Raw genomic sequence first — 15,285 nt, 5'->3', positions numbered from 1 at the left:
GCGAGCATCCAAAACAGCTTCTGGTAACAGAGGCTGGAAAGGAGCTTTCCTTTGGCGTGCTGCGCGGTGGGGAAGCTCCGTGATGAATAAATCCCATTCCAGAGAATGCACCTAAAAGCCTGATGATTCAGCATGCTGCATTCACTGACCAAGCGTGGTAGCTCCTGCGAGGAAGGATGCAGCACTACGGGCAGATATTAACGCTACCTGAAGGTGCAAGCTTCCTATGCGGTCGTGGCACACGTGAGGTTGTCGGGAAAAAAAAAATTACCACCAGTTTTTCATTTTAAACAGCTTCTTCTGATAATTCAAACAAACAACCCTCTGGTGCTTTCTATGGTGAGTGAGTTATAGTCCTTTTTGTAGTTTACTTGCTTCCCAAAGGGATATTTGCTTTTTATCTGTGGCCCCAAACTGGGTAGCAAATTAATTGAGGCTAATAACATAAGCTCATAACTTAACATAGCGAGAAATCTAAAGCAGTAAAGAAGGTCAAAACTTTTTACAAGAAATTGTGTAGCAATTTTGCTGTTTTAAGAGAAGATAAACACTGAGACAGAGATGACATTTTAGAAGTGGAATAGCAGAATAATATTTCAAACAAAGCATCATACAGCTTAAAGGTTACTTTGTAAGATGCACTTCCTCTTTTAAAAGATACTGTCTTTTGAAGTCAAATGAACTGTGTAAAAACTTCTACAGGAACACTATCGCAGGGTAAACCTTTTAGTCAGGGTTCTGACTGCTTTAATGAAGAGCTAAGTATTTAGAAGTACCATCTCAAGGGCATGGCGAGATATTTATTATTCAAGAGCTGTATGAGCAACTGTACGCACTGTCATGTCAGGATGCCCAGGTCACAAGCCGAATGCTCTCCAAATCCTTGGTGTATACACGCTTGCTCCATCTCTTTTCCCCATGGTACAGGTACTTCACCCAGTGAGTGAGAAGATACAAAGAGCACAAAATGTCTTTGTCTCACACAGGGGTTGTCCGCAACCACTGCTGAGATTCAATGGCTGCTTGTTAGTGAAGCCCTTGCAGTGAAAATCATCCCCAAAGTGGAGGACAGGAGGGTTATGACCCCTTAACTCACCTATTGCCGTATCCTGTGGGTGCAGTGTTTGAGTTACAGGAAGCTCTCTATCTTCCTAAAACACACAAGATTTATGGTACTGCTGCTGCAATAGTGAAGTTTCATACTGTCCCTAGCAGCAAAAGCTGACTGAGATACTATATAATCTATTTAAATACAACCAAGGGCTTCAGAAATGACTAGCAGTTGATAAATTTTACTTTTCCCGAGGGCAAGTGTGGTTTCTTTCAGTCTGCCTCAAATTCAGCTGACAGAATCCTGAGCTACTTCAGCTTCATAAGGAGAAAAGGATCAGCTTAGTAAGAGAGGGAAGGCATCAGGGACAGCAGCATATGGGGCAGTTAATGTCTTGTGGGCTTGGTGTCTATGAGATACCTACGCCTTTTGGAGACGTTTCAGAGACAGGAAAATACAGATATTTTTCTATGACCTCACTCTGTGGGGTGTGCCATGGCAGGTTGGTGTAACTTGGCCAATTGCCCTATCAGACTGTATCAGAACGCCTGGTGCTGAATACGGTTTGGTCATTTGGGGTGCCTTCTGCTTATTTAAAACTTCTGGCAATTGGCCACTTTACCAGGTACCTGTTCTGCAAGGTTCAGTCTTCTTGTAGCGTGCCTCTTCCCCTGAGAAGCAGCAGGGACTCTTGCGCCATCGCCTCTGCTCCTCAGGAAGGAGAAGCTTCCCGTCCACAGGGGCAGCGGGGACAGCTGACTGAGGAGGACGCAGAGTCTGCCTCAAGTGCGTTGGAAATAACCTAGGCAGTGACGATGCTGACTGGTAGTCTGGGGCTGGCATAGTTATTTCAGCCCTATGATTTTATTTGTAATGGCCTGATTTAGTTTTAGTCTGATATTCTAAATCTAAGGCCCCTCTCTGACAACAGAACTCTCAAATCAAGTTTCTTTCAGCTATTACAAGTCCGAGTGTTCTCAACTGTTTATCATTGTCTCTTCTGACTAATTGGCATTTTTCTGCGTTATTTTTGACCATTCCTCCGAAAGCCAGTGAAATATTTGAAGGAGTTAAAAAACAAATGACACTGCCTCCGCCCACCGCACCCCCCACACTCCTAAATGGATAATCACAAGAATTCATCCTCAGTTAATCTTTGAAAAAAAATTTGAGGGCCTTCAAAATTGCTAAAGCTTTTGCTAAAACATGTCATTCAAATTTACCTTAAAATAGCTTTTATCCTGGCCATTCTTCTCTTAAGCCTTGCAACATTGAAACCTTAATACAGTCAAGTTTTTTAAAAATATCTTAATTCCAGAAGAGAGAGAAACATTAGACTAACACAATTAGGTGAGTGTAATGCATTTTTCCCTCAGGCACCCCTGGAGAGTGATACCGTATCATGTTAAAAACCGTAAGCTGTTGTCTCAGTCAGAGTTGGGCTGGGCCGGTGTTTGCATGAGGCACGGGAGGGAGAGCGGCAGCTGGTGCAGGAAGCCCTGCCGGGGAGCGTGTCGATAGCATTGCTCTGAGTCACCGGGGGCCCAAAGACCAACCGTTGCATGATGGCACACGTGGTGGTGTTGGGTGAGGTTTAAATGAGATCCTGAGCCTTTCAGCACCTTTACATATATTATCTATTTATTTATTTTTATGCATGTATATGTACGTATATGAATGTCAGTGTTTTGGCTTAGCTCCTTTGAGGATAGCGACAACTGCCAATGTGAAACCCTTGCAGCTTCAGTGGGGCTTGATTTCTCACTGATGAAAAGGTGAGGTGATTTGGGGAAATCCACGTACGGCTTTTGCGTCCTTTTTGTCATGGGGTGGCTGCGGATCCTCCCTGCTGACAGTCTCTAAGACGCCCGTCTCCAGGAGCAGTGAACTTAAAGACTGAACTCTGACAGAGCAATGGGTGCTCTAAGGGCAGCAAGAGAAGCTATGGGGTTTAGTCTGTCTGCAGGAAAGGTGGGCAGGGTAAGAGCCTCAAACAAGGTGGTTTTTTCAAGGGGTTTGAAAAGGCACTTCACGGACTGTAAGGAAGCAGCAGTGACTCATCTTCTGCATTTGAGAAAGTCAGGTGAGGGAAAAGGGGACTGGCAGCGGGGCTCAAGAGAGGGGAGAGGAGAATGCAAAACCTGAACTGCAGGGAAAGGATCCCAAACCCAAGAATTCTCTAGGAAAGCTGTCAGGGCAAGCATTTATCATATTATTATCTAACTGGATCTCAGAACAGTTTCACGTTGCATTTGTCCCTGATGAGCTGAAGTGTAGCCCCAGTGTGCAGTTGCAGGACAGGCAGGATTAAGGCGCAGGCCTGTTCTGGGAGCTCTGCCCAGTGTCAGCAGCCAGCACCTGTGCTGTTTTTATTATGGCCATGTCCAAAAAGTGTTTTAAAAAGGCTGAAGGAAAGCAACCCTGCTGTCTAACAAAGTCCCTATAGCAAGGGCAGGGCTTCAGGAGGGGCAAGTATGCTCAAATCTGATCAGCAACTGCTGCCCTAAAGAGGGACAATTCTTCACAGTGATCTGGTAAAGATGCCTGATGGTGGTGAAGAGGAGGAGGAGGGGTGGTAGAGAAGATGAAAACATGACAAAGTTTGTGGGGAAAGCCTTGATGATCCTGGTTGAATGCCTCCTCAGTCCCAGAAACTCCTGCATCTTGTGCTGAGGAGTTTTGCATTCATCCAGCTTCGTTCCACTGAACTTTGAATGACCCCAGATTTCAAATTTGTCCTATTTAAAGTTTAGGAACAATTCTAATACTTTACAGGATCCTAATCTTTAACCTGGTCTCTTCTGAGAATGGCTCACTATGTTACTCTTCCGCCTGCTAGGAAGAAGCCAGTAGTATTTCTTCAGCAAGGCAATTTCAGATATTGAGTACAACATTTACCAAAGTTTACTCTTTTCTCCTTAAGGGATAAAATTAGTAGGGTCCTAACACTGGATAATCTACCATACACTTAAATGACAAGCTTTCAGGTTGATCTAATTACCAATGCCAAACCACAAAAAAATAACAAGTTGCCAAAAAATACAAATCCTGCATAGATTTGACAGGTGAGAAGGGAAGAAGGATGTAACATGCAGGTCTATCTTCTATAAGCTTCAGACACCTAAGTAGTTTTAATCTAGTAAATCTTGACAGAATTGTTAAAGTCAGCAGGGAAAAAGCTGTCTCTCATTTCACTGGATGGTTTGGTTGTGCAACATCTAATGTGAAATGGCTGAATATCTTCTCAGGCTACTCCTTGCAGAGGAATTTTATTAAAATAGGCTTTGATCTGCTAACCATTTTATGTCTCAATTAGTACCGGGTTGAATATATAGTAGTAACAATCTCTTCAGACAGTTTGAATCACACTGCAAGTGAAGCATGTCAAGTTTTATCAAAGGAAAACAATATGTTTTGTTTGTCTTTACAATATTCAGACTAAGTAGAAACACTGTGAGTAAACTCATTCTTGAAGCTTCCTTGCAATATGGCACTTGAAACTAACCTTGGATCTCATGACTCATCTCTGCTGGGAATGCAGCATCCCTTGATGAGCTTACGATTCTGAATCCAAGAATATTTGCAAGCCAGAGGCAAAGACCCAGACTAAGAGGCAAAACTGAAGCAATAGATGAATACCTCTCTTGATTTCCATCAGAGTCTTGAGTTCTTCATGTCTGATATTAGTTCAGAAGACATTGTCTTGCAGGAGTACCTGCAAATGCAAATATTGTTTGGCAATGTTTAGGTCTTGTGGATTTAATGGCCAAATAAATACATTTCCAAAAACCTGCAAATATTGTCTGCTTTGCTTTGTAAAATTGGAAATAGCTCATTGGCAGATGGCATGAGCACATGGTTAGTATTAATAGATCTATACACACAAAAGGAGAACAAGTGACTTCTGTTTGTAATTAAGATAATCACAGAGGCAGCAGAGAGCTCCTGTCTTATCAGGATTACTCCAACTACTAGACTGCACCAACAGAGCAAGTACTTGCCTTGGCATTTGATGCTCCATACAGCATCGTGTGCTTTGGGGTTTCCCTGGAGTGGTTAGTGGCAAGGGTAGGACGTCCCACTCATGCAGCTCTGTTCCACTTCAACAGGTCAGTCTGCAGCTCTGCTGTAAAGCTAAATAATTTAGTTATTACCAAACAATTGGATATTTAAAAACCCTGACATAAATAAAGTGTGCAACATATACAGAGTAAGCCTTAAAGATGTTAATTTTTTTTTTTTCTGCTAACTTTTACACCTTTTTCTTGCAGTTCAACTTCTCAGCCATTGGTAATTGCAGTAACTTTTTGTACTCAGTCCTATTCTACTTCTTTCAACTCCATTAACCCTTTAACTCCCTCATGAGCTTTGGTGTCAATCATAATAATGAGAAATACTTACAAAAAAAGCAGGAAATTTAGAGATACAAGAGACTAGACATTTGCAATTGGTTGTGAACAACTTTACGCCTCGTTAGCAAGCCACAGAAAATTTGCTAGGAATATACATTTCTGTAGGGGAAGTGCGGGTTGCAAGGTGCAGCTGAAAACAGTCCAGGGAATGTCAGAGGAAAACTGCATTTGCTCAAGTTTTGAACAGCAGCTCTAGGTTGGCTGTCTCTTGGAAGACTTTTGAAGTGTGGATTAAATAATTCCAGATAATGACAAAAAAACTCTGTTAAGAAAAGAAAAGGTCTGGGCTTTCAGAACGCACTGCTGCTGCTTTGGCTGCTCCTTTCTTTCTCGTACTAATCCCTCTTTGGAGATTTTTCACATTCTTTACCTGCGGTGTTGTGTCTCTTACCCCTTAAGCTGCACCCTGACTTCGCCACAAAACTGGCAGCGATTCTGTCAGGGTGCTTTATTTCCCTTCCTCTGCCAAGAAGATGGGATTGGCGTCCTCTTTCTGTGGGATCTTACATCCAACAGCATGGGTTGGAAAAGACCTCAGGGGTCACCCAGTTCCCACTTCCTTGCTATGGCCGGGGGGGGGGAAATCCGTCCCTGGGTGGGCTCGAACCACCAACCTTTCGGTTAACAGCCGAACGCGCTAACCGATTGCGCCACAGAGACGCCCCGTTGCGGCTCTTCTGTGCCTTGCTGACGTGAGTGTCCGCTTGTGACCGGCCGTGATGCTTTAACGCCGACTCTTCAAACCCCCCTTTCGCCAGGCAGAGCCTTGGTCGCTGTTTGACAGCTAGCTCTTGTTTCCCAGTCTGGTCATGGGTTCGGTAGGAAAGGCAAGGCGCCAGGAAAGGGGTACAGCAGGGATTTTCGGGTTAGCCTTACCCCAGCCATGCGGCGGAGCCAGAAAATGCTGTGCCTTACCAGGAGGAGTGAGAAGCAGTCTCTGCCTTCAGGGGCTGAACACGCTGCTTCATCAAACCAAGAGCTTTTGATCCAGGCGGCTGTGAAGAGGGAGGAGACTGTGGAACAAAACGGGACTAAAACTCAGTCTAAGTTTTCCCCTGAACCTGAAGTATCAGCAGACAGTTTAATTCTGTACTTTAAACATTGATGCCTTGCTAAGTATGAGCAGATTTAGAGGAGCTCTTGCAACTGTCCTTGCTCAGGAAAGCAAATGTGTTTTTAAGGCTTGCCTTTGCACGGTAGCAGCTGGCAAAAGCAAGACGATATCAATAGAGATGGGTACGACTGAAGTGCCTCCTCAGTAAGGACTAACCTACTAGCCCCTTACTTGCAGCTGTGTACTCACCTCTCCTAGTTTGGGCTGCTAAAATAAGGTCTGGTCAACTAAGCTTTAGCAATTTCCTCTGATTATAACAGCAAAAAGTGTGATTGATATTGCTCTTACAGCTGCATAATGCTGTGTTTGCCGTTAGGACAGTAATGAAGTAGTTCTGGCAGGCAGTGCAGGTGTGCCCCTCGTAGTTGTAAGAGGTGTTGGTGATATTCAGAAAATAAGACTTTTTTTTTTTTTTTTTTCCATGTGCAGGGTTTATTAGGAGCGAATCCCAGACACTGAGCATTTTCGCTCTTGAATTTATCTGCTAACTGCTGCAGATAAGACCATACTCAGTTTCACCATTTCATGTTTTAGTATTGGGCTATAGTTACTACCAGCTAAACCGGCAGATCCTTTAAAAGTTAAAGCATCATCTCTGGTATCTTCCCAGTCCTGTAGTTCTAAACAGAGCATGGTTTCAAGCCCCAGCCTAGGAAGTGCATCAGTACTGAGTTTGCTGCACTGAGCACAACACGCTAGTACTTGTGTCTTGATTTCTGGTCTTGCCCATCTCATGTGATATTCCTCCTCCTTTCACCCACACCTGTGGATTCCCCCACTATGCCTGGGGAACATCAATTCAAAAGAAGCGAGAAGTCAGCCAAGGATGTCAGAGCTGACCTGTTTTGTCAGTCACTGCTGAAGCGGCTAGAGAAGAAGCCTGCCCACGGTGCGCACCTCTGCTAGAGGACCTCATAGTGGTAGGAAAGAAAATGAGTTCGTCTCTATTTCTCCCAACTTTGCATTTAAATAGAACTGCTTTCTTTACTCTTGCATGCTATGTTTAATTTGTGAACTTGCCAAGATGTTATCTTTTTCCCAGAATCTTTGGACTTTCTTTAAAGGGTGAGATGGTTTTATTGCCCTTGGAGAAGGCTGCAGAATCTTTGCATTCACGTATGGTAGAGTATGAGATTACAGACTTTCAGCCACAGAAAGGGACATGGGTATCTGTCCTTTAAGTATGGATTTTAAAGTAAAAGATGCTTTATCTTGCCTGCAGAGGTACAGAGGCAATGAAAAGTGAATGCTGTAGTTTATTAAGCAAAATTTCTTGTTGCAATGAAGGCGGCTTTTTTCTTCCATCTGACACTCTGGGAGGTGGGGGAAGAGGAGCACAGGCAGTATTAAGCTTATATTCTAATTTTATAGTACAAGTTCCACATGGATACACATATTTTAAAGACCAGTTAGCATTTTCAGACAGAAATGGCCTGGTACTGTGCAAAGGGATGAATGTTCTTCTTGTAACACTTTTTAAAGTTAAGATTTGGCCCAAATCACTGATTGTCAAGAAAATACCTCAACTTTTCATATCAAGATGGAACAATCACTTTAGCTTAAATACAGGAAATGTTGGGCATAATAGCCATTACTTGCACAGATCTTGTTAACAAGAACATAATTTCCTAATCGCTCCCTTGAAAGCAAACCCAGATGATAGAAGCATAGTTGAGCTCCTGCCAAACACCTCAAGAACTCCGATTTCACACCCAAGCTCCTGCAGGAGTGCCAGGATAACCTCAACTATTCAGTGAAAAAAAACTTAAGCACTGTGCTTATAGTTCCTTATACTTGTATTCTTAAATACAAAAACTATCCGTTGGGATAGTACAAAACTTGAGCAAGAAACAAGTGTGCAGACATGCACTCCAGATGTGTTTGTATTACACACCAAGGCAATATATAACTCTGCAGGCAATACTGCCTTCGTGGGAACATCCTAGTCCATCTCCCCCTCCTCTTGAATTAGGCCTTGAGAAAAACGAAAGTTGACTTTTTTTTTTAAGATGTAGAGTAGTTAGAGGACAAAAGAACAGATTGTGGTTTTTATTGGTGGTGGTCCCTCCACAGTGAGGGCACATGTGTGATTTAATGAGGCATGCAAAGGGCTTTGATCTTGCGTCATCTTCATGATGTAAGTGATGAAAACAGGAGCCTTCGCTGATGGTGGAGGCTCATCAAGAGGTGATGCAAGTCGCAATTGCTGCAAGTCCGTAGATGTGTTGGTTTTCAATATAGTGCATCTCTAATACAAATAGAAACTAAAAGCTGTTAGACTTCCCTCAGGTTGTTACAGCAGTGCTTTTAAAAAGCAAACAACCAAGCAAGCTCACCCACTAAATGTTTGTAGACCATGTTGCAGGAACTGCAAATATTAGAGACAACTTTAATTTTATTTATCTACATTTTTTGCATTAGCTTGTGAAACTATCAACTAGTTATCTACTTTTTTTTTAAACAGAGCATATGACAAGTTGACAAAATTATTATCTTGCTCCAGAGGAAGTTTTTTATAGGCTCTCTGGGTTTCTAAATGGGATGAAGGGTAGAGCTAGTCATTTAGCCACACCCATGTGAGGTTTATAAAAGGAAGTTTTCTAGGGGAAGCTCTTTTCTACCAGTCTATGACAACTGGCAGTTTTACTTAACAGGTTGTTACGTTTTAAAAAAAAAAAAAATTCCTACTATGTCAAGGCCTCATAAAGGTTCCCATAGTGGGGACGCTCCTCTAAATGGACCTTTGAAACAGCCAAGTAAGGTAAGTCATCAAGTCTGCTTTACTACTTTAGTTCATTTTTATACATAATATTTCTGTGGCAGAGAGCTGAGTATTACTGTAATTTCCAGGGTCTGAATTTTCTCTGCCATGTATAATTGGAGTTTTTTTCTCTATAGCTTTATATTCCTGTAACACTAACTCAAATGGAGAAAAAACAACCTTAGAAAAACATCCCCAAGCTTATTAGAGTTTGGAGAGGTTGCTATTTGTCATAGGGTGGTCAGGCTTTCAAGACTGATGACTTTGAGGGCTAATTTGCACCACCTGTCCACAACACTAAGGTTAACGTGGCTGTTGTAATTGTGCTGCTGTTTGTAAGTCACACCAATATTAACTTCCCAGGCATACAAATAAAAGATATGCTATGCTTTATTGCACAATTGCTGGGACTTACTCATGACTTTTTGATACACCCAGGAATCCTGCCATAATTTTTGGTTTGTACTGTATCACAGTTTCCTTATGTATACATGCACATGTTTGCTTGTAAGTTATTCTGTTCAGCAGAGGTCTCCTGAGTTACTGTGGATGTCCCTCAATGAGATTAGGTGCTATAAAGGTTTGTTTGCTATCGAACACAGGTGTTCTTGTTGGTACAATAATTCTGTAGACAGGTCTGTATCAGTTTACAAGATGACTGGGTGAAATCTTTCATAATCTTCACCTGAAGTCAAATGCATTGTATCAAAAAGTGATCACAACAATGTAGGGTGTGTAGCATGGATGTGTCAAGAATGCTGGTCAGCATAAAAAAATACTTGTATCTCATTACACGGGTTACCTAGCTCTGGGCTTATTGCTGGTGTGACGGTAAAGCAGAATTGTAAGGAATTGGAGAAAGGGGAATGAACCTTGAAAATACTTTTTAGAAGCTCCTTGCAGGCCTCTGTGAAAATGGAAGAAAGTCCGGACTTCTTTGAAAACTTAATAAGCAACCAGAGACAAGTGTCTTAAAAGTTAACTTTTTCCTCCAATTACTTTATCTGCACATAACTAGATCGGAGAAGAGTAATAAGTCTTCTCTTGTGAGCCTTCCATTTAGAAGGAGTAGAAGTCACTAGTACCTTTTTTATTCATTGTGCCCAAGACATGGGAAGTATTTGAGGATCACTGATCTACTAGTTGTTCTCCAGAGTATACTGGTATAACTACCATGTGCTACAAAAATAACCCAGGTAATGGTTTCCACAAAACTCTTGGTGTTGATGGGTTCTCTTTTTCAAGCTGTAAGCAAAACTGTGAATTAATGTAGCTAGCAAAAAGCTGACTGATGGCTTCTTGGGCAAAATGGTATGCTGTAAGTTGGAGAGGCTGTCAGAGCATTTTGACTTTGTGTGATTAGTAGACATGAGAAAATAAATGCATCTTGCGTTTGAATAGACACATTTTCCACCTTGATAATGCTGTGGTTTTTCTTTGGAGCTTTTGCTGTCAATATTGAACTTGTAGGATGCTTAACTTGAGCAGTGTGGTCATTTCTGCTTTTTACCATGTGTTTTGACTGATACGTAACTAATTGTGGCTGTGCTGGATTGTGGTGAGAGGAGTCTTGTTTGACAGCATAGCTGTCTCCTGCAAGGGAGTCCCCTTGGCTTTATCCACTGCCATTCTTCCGGGAGGCTGACATGCTGCAGTTAGATTGTTCATAGGTATTTTTAAGTGCATTGTGTTTATTTTAAGTGCCTGATGTAGACCAAACTGTTGAAAAATATTTGCTGCTGCCTTTTGTTGTATCAGTACAGTAAATGGGATAGATGAAGGGAGAGGAAAATACTGTCAATACTGGCAGAGAATCTTAGATGTCTCTGCTCTTGGGTACTTTTGGATGGGTTTTCTGAGTCAGGGAGAGAGTTCGAGCTTTTTCAAGTGGGTAATGTAGAGTTACTTTTTGATATCGCTGTGTAGCTTAACATGTGTTTGTAAATTTGGTCACCCCTCTAAGCAGGGATTAAAGTGACTTCACGCTTTGAAAAGCAATATTATGGAATAAAATACTTATCCAGGGTAATTCTGACACTAACCAGCTATTCGACACAAATGAGTCAAGGGACAGCGACTGTCCTATGGCCGATTACTTATTATATTTGATAAATTTAGATAAATCTTCAAAAGGCTACTTTTGAGTAGCCAAACCACAAGCCTTAGGCTGCCATCTTCCTCTCCTGATTTGATTTTTGGAGCTACGTATGTACTAAATGCAGGAAGTCCACGAAGATGACTTCTTGGTGGCGAGCTGAGTAATTAAGAGGCAGATGGCCAATGACGATCTCTTAGTAACTTATTTGTTTGAGGTGGCATATGAATACTGACACTGACAGCTGGATTACTCTGACGTGGTATTCTGTTAGTCCCTTCACATTTCAATACTTTCGCTATCAGAAGATTCAAGCACAAAACTTCAGCGTATTTGGGTGGATGCTAAAATTAAGTCTTGTTCTGGATTCTCCCCCCTTAATTCATGCATGGCAATACAAGTGTGCTCAGAGCCAAGCTGGGGGAGGGATGTGGGGCGGCTTGCAGGTTCGGCTGGGGTGGGTGCAGGGGTGGTCGCAGAGAAGGGGCTGGTGTGGGTGGCCTGAGAGGGTCTGAGGGGAGGAGGTGGGTTCCCGGGAGGATGGGGAGGGCAGAGTGGAAGGAGAGAGGCCCCGTCACAACAGCTGCTTCTGAGTCTTGGCCCAGCCTTTAAGCCTTGCTGGCACTGCACAGTCTTCAGTGTCTTTCCTTGTTTTCCATCATCTCTTCCGCTACCACCAAGAAAGTGGGTTTTCTGACTCCTGGATGAGGACAGAAATGCATTTTTCTCTACATTCCTGAGTCAGCTAAAGTCAGTTTTACCTGTACTGCTGAGAAGACCCAAGCGGACCCTGCTTAGCTGGGCACCTTACTGCTTTATGAATCAGCACACCACTATGGATTCTCCTGTTCAGCTGTTGTTTATTTAGATTGTGGAATCCTGAAATCAGAAGCATTATACAGATCCTAAAATCACTGCAGTTTCTTTAACATGACTGGATTGCCTTAAATATTTTTTTCTCAGGGCAGTGCTGTCAGAGGAAAGAGTCAGCTGGCTTTTGCTGCCCTAGTTTAGGTCAAGTCAAACCAAGTTGCTGAGTTTAAACAATAAGTCTTGTAGACTTGAGGTTTTTCAGTTTTTGTCCACCTGACAATCATGTATATAGGCAACAATTTCCATCACAAGGAAAGAAGCCTGAAGTTCAGCTCCTTTGTGCAAGCTGGAAGGGGAGTTGCAAAGGATGTGGTATACAATGAAAACTCTCCTTAGATAACTGAGATCTAAATAACTGAGAAAGAAATATAACTGTCAGTCTGATGTCACTTGGCCCAAGACAACGTTTTTGAGGTGTGTTTGTAAGATGCTTGAAGGCCACATGAGGTAGAGGATGTGATTAGCATCCTGCGTATAACTTTAGGATGATGTATCGTCTCTGCTGCACCAATAATCCTGCACTGGGTGCAGGGACTACATGCAACGTGTGATCGTGTTAGAAAACCAGATAGAGAAACCCTATGATGGGCTTGCCGAATGACAGGGAGCTTATTATGTAGCTGTGGAACGGACCAACAAGAAACGTTTGTCTGACCGATGGCAGTGATATCTCGTTGTCCTTTGAAAGGAACGCGTAGCTACTGGTACAGTTCTGTCCATTAAAACAATGTGGCACAGAGGAGTTGATGCTGCTTTGTTACAGCGTTCACTGTGCACTACTGCAAGAAATTCGAAGTGCTGCCTTCCACTCTTTGACTGTGAAGGTTTTACTGAATTCAGTGATACACAATAAGACATAAATAAAATGTGTATGTTATGCAGTAGCCTAAATGCATCCACTTAAATCCACCAAGACTGGTGGTACAGGGTATAGGGCCTCTGAGTTATTTCCTGTATATGTCCCGCTGTGCAGTATGGTGTTATCTATGTATTTTTTTCGTGATAACTTGTTTACATTTGATAACTCACTTCTAAAACTTGAAATTGCAGGAAAAGATCTGCTCAGAGTGATGTCTGAAGTAAAACTGAATGGTATTTCTGCCTTTCTCATAGCCCTAAGTGTACAGGCTGGTCCTGGAAGGTGCTAGCAAGCCCACTCAGAAGTAATCGATGGGAGCTGGGTATCAGCCTGTGTGCTTGCAGAGTGCTGCAGCAGGGCCTGGAGCTGGCCTGAACTTTATGGGGGAACCACCCACTCTTCTCTATTATATGTGAGTAAGTGAGGTGTTTGAGGCTTCCAGCCCACAAAGCTGATTTTACTAGAACATAAAAACACGTTAGAAGAAAAATCGCTTATCAACAGGAGAGAGATCTGGTAGGTGAGATTAAAGCTCTTTAATAATATATACCTTCCATGCCCGATGTATCCTGTGCAGTAGGGTCCTTCCCTCTGTCTTTTCTAGTTCTCTGATTTTTTGGCTTCTGAAGCTGGAGAAATTCTGTGCTGCCCCCAGGAGAGTTTATTTTCACTTCTTGCTGAGCTTGCCTTTTGGTTCGAGTCCCTGGCACGAGCCCAGTACTTTGCTCGGGCATCTCCTGTTGTCCACTTGTGCGTCACGTTGGCCATGGAGGGGTTTCACTCCCAGCTCGCCCCATGGCATGCACCCACAGCTAAGCCCCACAACAGTCAAATAAATAGCTCTCTGTGTGTATAAACATAAAAACTCTCTTTGAGTTGGATTCTCTCGCTGTGCTACCGGATGCCTTTCCATTGGTATCAAGCAGAGACAGGCTCACCTATTCTGGGATGTGGACTGCCAAAACGTGTGGCTTTATTCCAAATTAACAAATCGACTGTAAAAGAAGCAGCAACTTGTGTTCCTAAATTTATTGAATTCTTAGTGTCAGAAAACTGTTACCCTGGCTTGCACGTCCTGTTTTCCTGCGTGGAATAGAAGGGGAAAGAACACAGCACTTCAAGAAAAGGTTGTAAGCATCTCTTCTGACTAAGGAAAGCAGGAGTATTTCTGGGATTAAAAATAGTGGACTTTCCAGTGTAACATTGTGTCACTTGGTTAAAGTTGAGACAGCTTCAGTTCTATTATTCTTTACACAACTTATATGCCAAAATATATTATCTTGATCATTTTCATATTCTGGAAATTAAACTTCAACATCAATTTGTCATTGAAAAGGAGTCAGAAGGCTGAACCCTGACAGTCTTCTCTAGGATACAGCAGTTTCTCAAAACCGACGCATTAGAATGAGGGAGAACAGAATAATGCTGAAGTAAAATGATGTGCTCATGCTCTTGACAGGCAAAAGGCATTTAGTCTGATAAGGTGCCAAACAGTGTCATTTGAGAGCGTTGCAAAGACTTCCAGCTGTCTTGCGTATGCTAACTAAATATCTGGGTGAATTAGAATTTGTCCCTGTGAATATTTCACCCGAAGTGACCTTGTCTGATCTGGTTAATTCAAGCTCAAGTGCAGCTTGTTGCAATCTCCTGATAACATTTTTGACCAAGACTGCATTTCTCTGAGCATCCTACCCAATGCTGAAGTGAAGGACTGTGTTTGCAGAAGCATAGCAGGGCTCTCCTCTCGGCTGCTTCCCAGCTTGCTGCGGGAGATGCTGCCCTGCTCTGTTGACTCATGTGGAAGGTGTGGCGTGTTTTGACCAGGAATGGAAGGGCGTAAGAGAGTTGCAGCAGAGTGCAGCAGAGTCTGAGACAGGCCCTGCAGGGAAATCAATCTTATGGGAAAGCGTAGGTTGAATCTTGCATTTTTGCTACGTGAGTTAACAAGCAAGTTGACTACCAAAAAGGGAGAAAAATTGGACTTATACCACAAGCATACATGAACTGCTCATTGGCTTGTGAGAGAGAGACCTGCTTTCAGCTGATGCTGGATGCTTCAGCTGCAGATGCTACCCAGCTGCTCATTTGTTCCACAAGCTACTACCTTGATTAACCTTGGG

At 42.7% G+C, this 15,285-nt stretch overlaps 1 protein-coding gene and 1 non-coding gene across 2 annotated transcripts in view; one reads left to right on the top strand and one right to left on the bottom strand.

The window, feature by feature from the left end:
* Window positions 1–6,049: 6,049 nt before the first annotated feature.
* Window positions 6,050–6,123, bottom strand: TRNAN-GUU (transfer RNA asparagine (anticodon GUU)). The gene has a single exon. It is a non-coding gene; the product is annotated as a tRNA-Asn (tRNA).
* A 3,168-nt stretch (window positions 6,124–9,291) lies between these two features.
* MAPRE2 (microtubule associated protein RP/EB family member 2) overlaps window positions 9,292–15,285 on the top strand; it is a 93,024-nt gene continuing 87,030 nt past the window's right edge. The window contains exon 1 of the mRNA XM_050890803.1: window positions 9,292–9,338. The gene's annotated coding sequence lies outside the window, so the exon portion shown is untranslated. The remainder of the gene's footprint in view (window positions 9,339–15,285) is intronic.

The sequence above is a fragment of the Gymnogyps californianus genome, chromosome 2 (genome assembly GCF_018139145.2).
Source record: "Gymnogyps californianus isolate 813 chromosome 2, ASM1813914v2, whole genome shotgun sequence".
In the NCBI taxonomy this organism is placed as follows: Eukaryota; Metazoa; Chordata; class Aves; order Accipitriformes; family Cathartidae; genus Gymnogyps; species Gymnogyps californianus.
This window is presented reverse-complemented; position numbering and strand designations above follow the sequence as displayed.